We start from the raw sequence: 11405 nt of genomic DNA, 5'->3' as shown, positions 1-11405 counted from the left end.
AATGTAATGATACTTATCTCAAAGAAATTAATAAAATCGTTTAAGTAAAAATTTGATTTATTAAACAAATATTACCAGATTAAAAATGGCCATATTTAAAATATAAAAATAATAAAGAAAAGAAATCCCTTAAAGGGATTAAGATAACATTCTGTACATCAAGAATTTTCAGTTGAGAATGATATTTAACGGTTGGGACTGGGAGGCCCAAAAGGGCACCCCCAATCGCCAAAAATCGGAAACTAATAGTGAATGAATTTGTTCCCAACGGACTGTTAGAAGCATGAGGAAGATATCCATGGTTGGCGGATTATCGAAATATCACATAGCCAAATATAAAGCCAGCCCCCCATAATCAATATTAGGTTTGAGAATACTTTGGCGATCGTGAATCGCCAACAAGACTGTAAGAATTAGTATAACCATGTAACTGAAAAATATTTGTGGTAATAAAATGAGAATAAAGAGTTATAAAAAGATTTTTGCTTTCGATTAGGCGTGACAGAGGATTAATAAGTCTACATTACTATTGAAATGAAAAGTTAACCGTTACATTGATAGATAAGAAAAGAAAAAAATATTTTTGGATCGCTTTTTATAAATTGTAAGAAAAATTAAATAATTGATTTAATTTAATTGATTTGATTAGGAATGATTAAAAAAATAAGTTTAAGAAATTAAAGAAATTTTAAAAGCTGGGAAATATGTAATGCCTATTGTGGCAACACATTATGGTGTGTAGGAAAATGTATAGGGAGTACAATGAAATAAAATTAACTGTTAAAAATTAACAGTATAAAAATTAACTGTTAAACTTGTAGGAAAAAAATAAAATACGAGTAGCTCTACAGACCATAGAAATGCAACAACTATTTGTTCATGAACTTAAAACAAAGTTTTTCTTTTTTTTTTTTTTTTTTTTCAAAATTTCATTTTGTTCGACGTAGTACAACGGTATAAAAAAGTAAGATTCATTAGTTAGTTCAAAAATTATCAACAGTTTAATTTGATATTAAAGATACCTTATTGAGTTACTGAAATGCAACTACAGAGCTAAAAATTTGACGTACCGCAAGAGTCATTTTTATTTGAGAACTTAGTGCGAATTTCATTTCGTCTTTCCAATATGTTCAAAAGTTTTTAAAAATTTAAGTGCTTTTTCGTGGTTTTTTTAAGGTTTTTTACTTGAAATTTTGATTATTTGTCCATTGTAGAAGAAAATTTTTTTTTCGCTCACAATATTTTTATTTCTTCATTTTATAAGCTCGCGCTAGAATAGATAGCAATAAGAAAAGAGAGATAGAGATTATGTTTTGCCAGATATAGATTTTAACATACATTTATATTGAAATTTTAAAAAATAAAAAAAGTTTCATGAAGTTTTTTTTTAACTGCGATCAAAACCACTCCCTATTTGAATTGTTTTAAGTCTTGTCAACGAATAAAATTATTTCTCACTTACTTAAACTGATTAAAATTATTTCTCACTTTCTAAAATTATTCTTACACAAAGCCATTATGTTTATATATTTTGACAACAAAATTATCCGTGTTATTGTAAAAAATATTGACACTTAAGAAAAAGAAGAAAAAAAGCAATCGTGAATGAGTAGTAATTAATGGGGTTGGCAAGCGAAGCAAGCAGGTGGTTCAACCTCCTATTTTAATAAAAAAAATCTATAACAATATATTTTACCAATAATTTAATGGAATTAATTTGTTTACACTCATAAGACATAGAGTTTTCAGATATTTTTATTAAGTGTGCTAAGCTTTTCCTTTAGAAAGAATTAGAAGGCATTTTGTCTCATTTTAACATTGTTTTTACTAGTTCATTGCATTTTAGTTTTAGACTGAAATGAATATGAAAATATATTTTAAATGAGGAGTAAGCTGTTACAAACATAGAATTATGAAATAACATAAAAAGTACTTAACTAACTATGCGGGAATTTATGGTCTTTTTCGTGAACTTTGTTATAATATTCTTTTTAAAAATTATTTTCAAAAAAATCATAATGTTCCCGTCCTGGTGCCTTAAAATATTCTCAAAGTGATAATAAAGCTTGACAATATTTGTAGAAATTTTCATTATGATATCACTTGAGTCGTAAATCAAGAGCTAATAAAATCATTTTTAAAAAATAGATGATTAAAGTTAAGAAAAATTAAATTTTCGGTAAAATTATTTTAAATATAAGTAAAGGTTTATGAACTTAAATTTAAAACAGCTTCAAAATTTCACCCAGCAATATGACTTAAGTTACCTCAATGGTTTAAGTTATAGTTAATAATTTATTTAAATTAAGCTTTCAAGTTATATACCTCAGCATAACGGTAAGTTAAAAATTAAATACAGGTGCATTCGTTTTTTTTAATAGTTATTATTATCATTATTAAATATAGAAATCAATTAAGTCACCCAAGTCTACTAAGAAAACTAAGTAAACTAAGAAAAAAGGTAAGGTCAAAGCTACCGGAATGTGGTAAAATTTATCTCGTTTCTGGCTCTATGGGAAGACCCAAAAGCTGGTTATGATTTTGTCAAAATTAACTATGAAATATATTTATAATAATAATATACGGTTCATGTTTTACAATGTTTTTAAAAATTAAATATGGTTTTATAATATGTGATAAAATTTGTTAAATGTGGTAAACTTTGGTAATTTTATCACGATACATCAGAGCATGGCGTAAAAATTATTTATTCGGTTAAATTTATTTTACAGTTTCGTATTTTTTACTAAATGTGTCGGTAATAAGAACGGTAAATAAGAACGGTAATTTTGAAAACTGAAATTTCCGGAAAACCGCTGCCATATAAACGGAAAATTTATCAAATAATTAGCCTAAACATCATATATTTTAGTTTTATTAACAAGAATCCTGGTTTGTTTTACCAGAAATTTCATTACCATAGAGTACGGTAATTTTACCAGAATTTATTTCTCTGTGTACATTTATAACTCAAAATATTGCGATGTCCTCATCTAAAATTAAATCTACTGATCTGATATGACTTTATTTTATTCGAATTCGAAGAAATGAAATGAGGGGAAAATAGGAATAATATATGTAATTATAAAGTATTTTCTCTTATCCCCAAATTTTCCTTTAACTTGAATAAACTGAGAAGACGAAATAAGTATTTCAAAATAATTCTCGAGTCTATCCCTCTCGATATAATAATACCATAAAAGACAGAAATATTTTAATTCATATTTGAAAGTGTGCTCGAACATAACATTTCTAAATCTTTCGGAAGTAATGAGAGGTTCAAAAAGCTTATTAAAATTGAATTGCGGTGACAGCAATGACTGCAAAAGAGATTCTTCAGGGAATAATGATCATGCGAGGTTAACATAAATTCTCCTCATTAGGTTAATAAATGATTTTTTTTTAATTTATTTCAAAATTCTCTGACATTAGTTTCTAGGAAAGTTTGATTAAATGTAATTCTCATGTTTATTAAAAGGATTTTATATTGATGAAAAGACATTTATATTTTTTTGTTGACATTTCCGATTAAAATTAGTACTTAAAATAAAAAAAGTAATTTAGTTTACGTGATATTAATAATATGCTTTTATGAAAAAGCGCAAAAGACATCGTGTTTCGGAATTTCTTTCTTTACAAAAACTATAGCGGGATTATTTTTAATGCAAAATGATTAATTTTAAGAACAAAAAAAAATATTATTTAAAATTGAAGCAATTTATATTGCTTTTACATTTCTTTTTCAATTTTCTTTACATTTGTTAATGGTAAATGGTAGTTTGAAAAAATAGAAATAATTAAACCTTAAAAAAAACTATATTGGTTTTCTCATGCAGAAAAGAGATTTTTTATTTTTTTTATTTATTAACTAGCTGAATAAATATCCACGGGATGAATAAAAAGTAAATAAAGAATCAATAAATCAGTACAGAGGAACACTACAAAATCATGCTCTAAACTGTAAGGCATATACCGTCACAATTAAAGAGCTTCGTGAAAGAACCAGGTAAATGAAATTTTTAGAGGAATTAATGAATCAGAGAAAATAATAAACATGGTTGCCTCAATATGGGTATGTTTAATGTAACAGAACTGTTTTTGCCTTCATTTTATTCTTAACTTAACTAATCCACATCAGTTTTTAGTGTGCTTGCAGGATTTTCATTTCAATTTAGGCAGTGGTAAATGAAATAAAGCAAAGAATTATTAGTCCCACCTTCTAATAAATTAGTAATTAACTAGTTCGGATACAACTGTTTTTTCATTCTAAAAACATCCCTTAACTGGTTCTTCTGCTGAGTTTTTCAATCAATATGGCAAAATAAATTTAAATTTTTTATTTTAATACTATTTGTTTCCCTTTTCGGTGGCTTTACGTTATTGAACTAATCAAAACTTCTTTTGTAATTCATCCTATTAGAATAAAGATAAAATGCATTTAACATCACTTGGCATGATGATATTGCTCGCGGTCAACTCATAATAATCAAAATTTCCCATTATCAAGTATTTTTTCATGTACATATTCCTTTCGAGGAGCCTTAAGACACTTATTTCGTATTAAAACTGCTTAGTACTGGCTTAGTACTGCTTAAAACTGCTTAGTATTCAGTCTCGCTTTAACCCATTATAATAATATGGCGATTTTTTACGGTTCCCCGAAGTGAATAAGTTTCTTTTTCTCCGTTATTTTTGCTTTTAGTACGTAAGTTTTTTTATTTCAATTAATACATATTACCAACATTAATTAAACAGCATTCTCGTCAGTGTACAATAGTATGACGTTTTTTTACGGCTCTTCTTGACAATAACCACAATCATTACATTACTTTAACTTTCCTGTAAATAGCTTATTCTTTTATTTCAAAATGCATAGATTAAAAAAATTAATTAAGCGTCACTGGAGTCAATAATAATATAACAATTTTTCACTTTCCTTCAAAACAAATTAGTACTACATTCCCTTTAATTTTGCTTTTAAATACATAAATAAATGCTTTAGAAACATGTTTCAAAAGAAATATTATAAATAAAATAACACGTGGTTTCAGACAACTTTAAAAGTGCAAATTTGGCTGCGTTGACTGGAGCTAAACAGTCCGCCATTATGGAGCAAACAAATTCGCTAGTTACTTAGTGTTAACATTAGCGTGAGAGTATGAAGCCCATTTAGAAACTTAAAATTATTGGTATGGGTAATTGTACAGCGATGAATTGGGCAAACAGTTTTAAAAAAAGGCTAAAATTATTGATATGAGTAATTGTAGAGCGATGAATTGGGCAAACAGTTTTAAAAAAAGGCTTTATAATGTTAAAATTTCCATTAGATCTCGAAAGAAAGAGGTAATGGGTAATCAATTTGCAAAAGATATAACTGGCAGCTTGGAAGTGGAGCTCGCTTATGTGAGGTAAATATTCATTTATTTATAATTTATTGAATCCATTTATTTATATATGTAGTATATAAATTAACTTAAGTTGTTGGAGTTTGTTTCTGAATGCGTGTTTTTGTTTGTTTCTTTAAAAATAAATAAGCGAATAACTTTTCGGGTTACTTGAATTGTTCAGTTCCAACTATGAATAAAATATAAAAATTTTCGTTGAAATTTGCTCTTATTAAGTAAATATTTATTAAAAATAGGACCTTTAAACAACATTTAATCGTTTATTTAACAGTTTTGAATGTTTGTTTGGTATAAAACCAAATAAATAAAGGCAAGAGTTTAGCTGAATAAGTATTGGCAAAACATATTTCAGAATCTCCAATTTCTGTATTTACTTTTAAGTAATTCCTTTTGTTTTGTTAGAAATAAATATTTATCTGTTTTTAATTGTACTTCATTTAAATTCATTAATATATCAGATAGTTAGTTTTTTTATCCTGACTCATTTAATTTTTTTAGTAACTTATGGTAACATATCACCTAAAGTTCAAATGGTTTGTTTACATTTATAATAAGAAATCTGTTTAATATGCGATCTTTTATGCGTTTTTAGATCTACAAATGTTATTGTTTTTCCTTTAAATTCTTACGTTCAATTGCTGAAGTAATTAGTTTCTGTAGTTTAAAAGTTAATGGAAGTATGTTTACAAAATTTAAACTTTGAATCTTTTAATGTGATTTAATTTAAGTATAAAAATATAAAACAGCATTTCACATTTTCTTTTTGGTTCATTTTGTTGAATCTCAACTTAAAGTAAATAGGAAAGATAGCAACAAAATATTAAGACCTGATACTATTCCAAGTCCTTTAAAAATTCCTCCAAAAAGATAGAAATGGATAAGTTGTCCAAAACCAGGGTTGATTGTAGATGAGCCTAAATCTAATCCAAATGTAAATTCACTGATTCTTCTCCATTTCCTTGGAAGAACCAAAAATGTGTATAAACTGTTTCTATCTAGTACTGAATAATATTTTTATTTTAAATAACAATAATAATAAATTTTTTAATGAATTTGTTCAAGTATTGAACAAAAATTCTGAAAAACAGTGTAAATCGATGTACGCCAACACGTTTTTCCTTACGAATTATCCTAGTTCAAGTTAGGTAGGTGAATATGATAAAATAACAATAAAATAATTTGTCGTTTAATCATTTTTCCGAGAAATTTCTAACAGTGTAGCAAAAGAATTATCTTAATTATAAAACAAATAATCGTGATCATAATGTAACTGAGAAGATACCGTCATTTTTTATTTATTTTAATTAATTTATCTTTTTATTTTTGAATGTGTATTGTGTAAGAACAAGTATCTTGACATTAACAAATTCATAATACTAATATAGATGTATTATATTCGTAATATTAACACAAAAATTTTATTTACAAAAAGAAAACAAGTCAAAACACTTCCAAAAACAGACATTTATAAGACTTGTCACAAAATCTATTGCTGAATGCAATAAATTGCTTACTTTTAATACTAAATCAGTGCTACATTCTAACTTCTAAACTCCCAGGATATAAAAATATTATTAAATAATATGTCTTACGAAAGTGCTACTATATCTCGACATTAACATATTCATAAAATTAATCTATATAAATTTCTCTTTTGTGGCACCACAAATTCGGAAATTTCTATTGACAACATTATACGTATCATTTACTTAACTGTTAACTGTTGCCGCGTTACGTTAACTGTTGCCGCGGGCAACAGTTAAACGTTGAAAACATTTTGTTAACATATTGTTCAAAACTAATTAAGGTGTTAGGATTGGAGAAAGGATTGAAGAGTAAGAATATTTAAATGCAGTTTTGCTGTGCATTCGGCTTGCTTACCATTGAAGTTTATACGTTATACAAGATAATTTTGATAGGGGATCCAGCTGGTTGCCAAAGGCGGCTTGTTATATTCGTAGTATTAATACAGATATATTTACTAAAGAGCAAAAACTGAAAATACTTTCAAGAACAAACATTTATAAGGCTAGCCATAAAATCTATTGGGGAATGCAATAAATTGTTTACTTTTGATACTAAATCTGTGCTACGTTCTAACTTCTAAACCCCTAGGCTACAATAATATTATTTCGTTATTTTTGTTTTTGCATGTGTCTAACGTAAGAGCAAGTAAGAGAAGAAACAAAGTTTCATTAATTGCTCTCTAAACAGGATCTTTGATGTGTGGCATTGGCGCTTCCTTTTTCTGGTTCCAAATAACGAATATTTTCTTTCTTTGTGCTGTGTTTTCTATTGTTTCTGCTGTTTTTTTATGCCAGCAATCTAATCAACTTCTATTTCGGAAGTCAACCGGAATTGTGAAAATAAGAATAGTTAGATGTATCGGAAATATTTCTGAAACAGCTTGTCGAGTTGAGTGGTTCCTTTTTTATTGATTTTTAATAATGTTTCAAGACGTCTAGATCACTTTTTGTTTTTATGATAATGCATAATAAATTATTTAATTAAGCACCATCCAAAAAATTACTTATTACCTGAAGATAGCGTTTTTTCATCCTAATATTAATTTTTCTTTGTATCTAACTACCCCTAATTTTTAATATATAACTATAAAAACGGATCAAAACAAACGTGTTTTATAACTATAAAAGCAGATTTATGCAAATATTTACATTCCAATTGAAGCTTAATTTTCTAAACTAAGAAAGTAATTCGAGGAACTGATGAAATAGCAGCCCTTTTAATGTTCATGAGAAATCATCCATGGAAAACCAGTATCAGACAATAAAAACTTTTTTTTATTTCTTTTTAGCTTGTTTTAATTTCACTTTCTCTCATGCATGCGTTGCATCTTTATTTTGTTGCTGATATTTTTATATTACACTAACTGAATACCAGTTCTTCGTTCGGGGTACATAAAAAAAAGAGAATAATCTATGAATCTAAACAATACTGCAAAATCATGCGCATAACCGAAAGGCATATACCGACACAATTAATACAGCTAAAATAACATCAATTATTTTTTTATCATCGTTTATTGCCCTTTTCGGTAACTTTACATTTCCAAATGAAGCTAAACACGTTTTTTGCAATTTTTCGCCTCAGAATAAGTAATAACTTTACTCGGTATCACTTTGCATGATGTTGCTGCTCACAGAAAACTCATAATTGTCAAAATTTACCAATATCAAGTAATTTTCTCCGGTACTTATCTCTCACCTATAGTACTTATCTCCAGTGGCGTAGTGAGCTTAACTCGCGCCCGGGGCACAATACCTTTTTAGCGCCCCCCCCCCTACTCGAAAACCATATAATATTATACGTAAAATATACTCGCAAATCTATAAATATGTATATAATCATCTAGAATTAGTTCAAAAGATACCTATTATTTATTTCATATATTTATAAAGAAATATTTTAAAAACACGCAGTTTTAAAACAATAAAAAGTAAATATTTATTATCTCTAAGGAGATACGTATTTTTAACAATAGTATGATTATAATACATTTATAAAACTAAATACTATGTATAAATTTTCCTTACTTTTGATGAAGCAAATTTATTAATAATATCATCAAAGGTGATCATTTCAAATTTTTCTCCTTCCACACTTAAAGATGCTAGGTCACTTAGGCGATCTTGTCCCATCGTTGGTCGTAGATATGTCAAAATTAATTTTAATTTGCTGAATGAACGTTTGCAGCTAACAATTGATACTGTGATAGTCAGGAGTATTTGAAGTGCCACTCTCAGGTTTGGAAAAACATCTTCTCCATACTAGATTATAAAAGTAAGAAATTCTAATGGAGTTTTGGGTTCAATTTCTTTTCTACTGCGGAGTAACATTTTGCAGTCACATATTTCGATAAAGAGTTCTATTCCATTGAAATCTGTATTATAAAATTCACTCAAATGTTTGCAATTTTTTTCAAGGTCGTTATCAACATTATCCTCGTTTAATAAATTTTCAAAGTCTAGTAGAAATCCAAATTTGAAATTAAGATCACTTTATCGTGTACATATTTCTTGTTGGAGACGATCAAGAACGCTTTTCCTAACGCGAGAAATTTCACTTTCTGCTGAAAGACCAACATCTCGAGCCAATTCTTCGGGCATTTTGCGTCGTCTTCTTACACGCATTGTTGTATCATTATCCCATTTTTCACAAAGAAACTTCGCTTTTTCGATTGCCTCTTCACAGAGCTTGTCTCGAATTTCGGCTAGTTCAGTCGTTAATGATTCAAGATCATGGAACGCTTCTCTAAAATTCAGTCTAGGATCTTGTAATCTTAGCTGCACACGATCATTCCTCCTTAAGATTTCATACCAGAAATGAACTGAAGTTATGAAACTAAAAGTTAGTACATTTTGCAACAGAATTGTAGCTTCACTGCTAGTGTCACTTGTAGTGGTAGTGTCCTCTGCTAATTTTTCAAATACTTCTACTATATTCTCTAGCCCAGTCATGTCAAATATACGGCCCGCGATCGCGATATGTCACAGAAAGGAGAATAGTGTTTTTTAGAGCTTTTAGACTTCACTCGATTCCTCTACGGAAGTTTTAAAATGTGCACACTACATTTACAAGTAATTTCAAGGGCAGCGCGTGCCTAGACAAGTGAGAGAGGTAGACAGTAACGACATTTCTTAGCAGCAAGCGGAATCATCGACTGGAATATACTTAACAGCACAACTACGGATGGCGCTACTGCCATGGCTGGCAATCATTCGGGCGTTGTAACTAAATTAAAACAGAAAACATCAGAAAATTTTGTGGGATTTCCCTGTATAATTCATCAGAAATCATTGGCATCCAAGCATTTAAAAATGGACCATGTCATGCTACCTATAATTAAAAATGTAAAATTTATAAGGAGCAGAGGACTAAATCACCGACAGTTCAGGCAGTTTTTACAAGATTTGGACGAAAAAATTTTTGATGTCCCTTATTTGCCTGAAGTTCGTTGGCTCAGTCGAAGAGTAGTGGATGGAAACTTTTTTATTGTTAAAATCAACATCTACAAACCTAACGACTTGGGACATTTATTCTCGATGAGAGATATCAGGAGTTGAATCAAACAAAAGTCTATAATATTTATTTCTTTTGATATCATTTATTAGTTGATTTCGAACTGTAGATGCCAGAAGATGAATGAATTCATTTTGAATCTGTGTTGACAAATATGAGACAGTTTTTGGATTTTCTGTGGCATGTTTAAGATGATTTGCTAGTAGCGGATCAAACTGAGCTAAGTCTAAGTAAAGATAATAGGTTTCCTACATTTGTACCATCTTGAAGTGCTAGTTTTTCAGCAAGGCCTCATTATTTGTTTTATTACTTACCAGGAATGCCTTGAACTTGAAAGGTGAACACAGTGAAATATACACTATAATTTATGCTAACATTAAACTTATAACATTTAATATTTCATAACATTTCATTTTTATTCTAAGCAGAGCGCGATGACAAGGGCGCAAAACTGAAAAATACACACACAAAATAACTTAAACGTTAATATTTCGAGTATTTCTCGAATTTGTTGCGGACTCCCGCAACCTGTCGCAAGTTGCACGGATACGTACAGCCACAGATAAAAGTATCCGGAAAGTAACAATTAGAGAATTATTTATTTTTTAATACAGATAATTCTCAGGCACACAACAAATACGGCGTTTGTGTTCTTTCCTAGAAACGACAAAACGCTGTATTTGTTCTGTGCCTGAGAAGTATCTATATTAAAAAATAGACGATCCTTCAGTTGTTATTTTCGGGATATTTTTTTCAGTGACTGTACATATAAGTACATAAGAGTGTTGTTGTTATCGTTTTAAAATAACAAGCGTAAGCTACATAGCGTTTATAGAAATAAAAATAATTAGTGTTCTGAAAGAAAGAATGTTTGTACTTTGTACACAGCAAATATTCATTATGACATATTATTTCATCAGACAAATCAAGAAAGGAGGAGATAATTTATGTAACCACACA

The sequence above is a fragment of the Parasteatoda tepidariorum genome, chromosome 3, assembly GCF_982258835.1.
Source record: "Parasteatoda tepidariorum strain Cologne lab strain chromosome 3, Ptep-v5.0, whole genome shotgun sequence".
NCBI classification, from domain to species: Eukaryota; Metazoa; Arthropoda; class Arachnida; order Araneae; family Theridiidae; genus Parasteatoda; species Parasteatoda tepidariorum.
The sequence above is the reverse complement of the archived record's forward strand: the minus strand, read 5'-3'. Positions refer to the sequence as shown.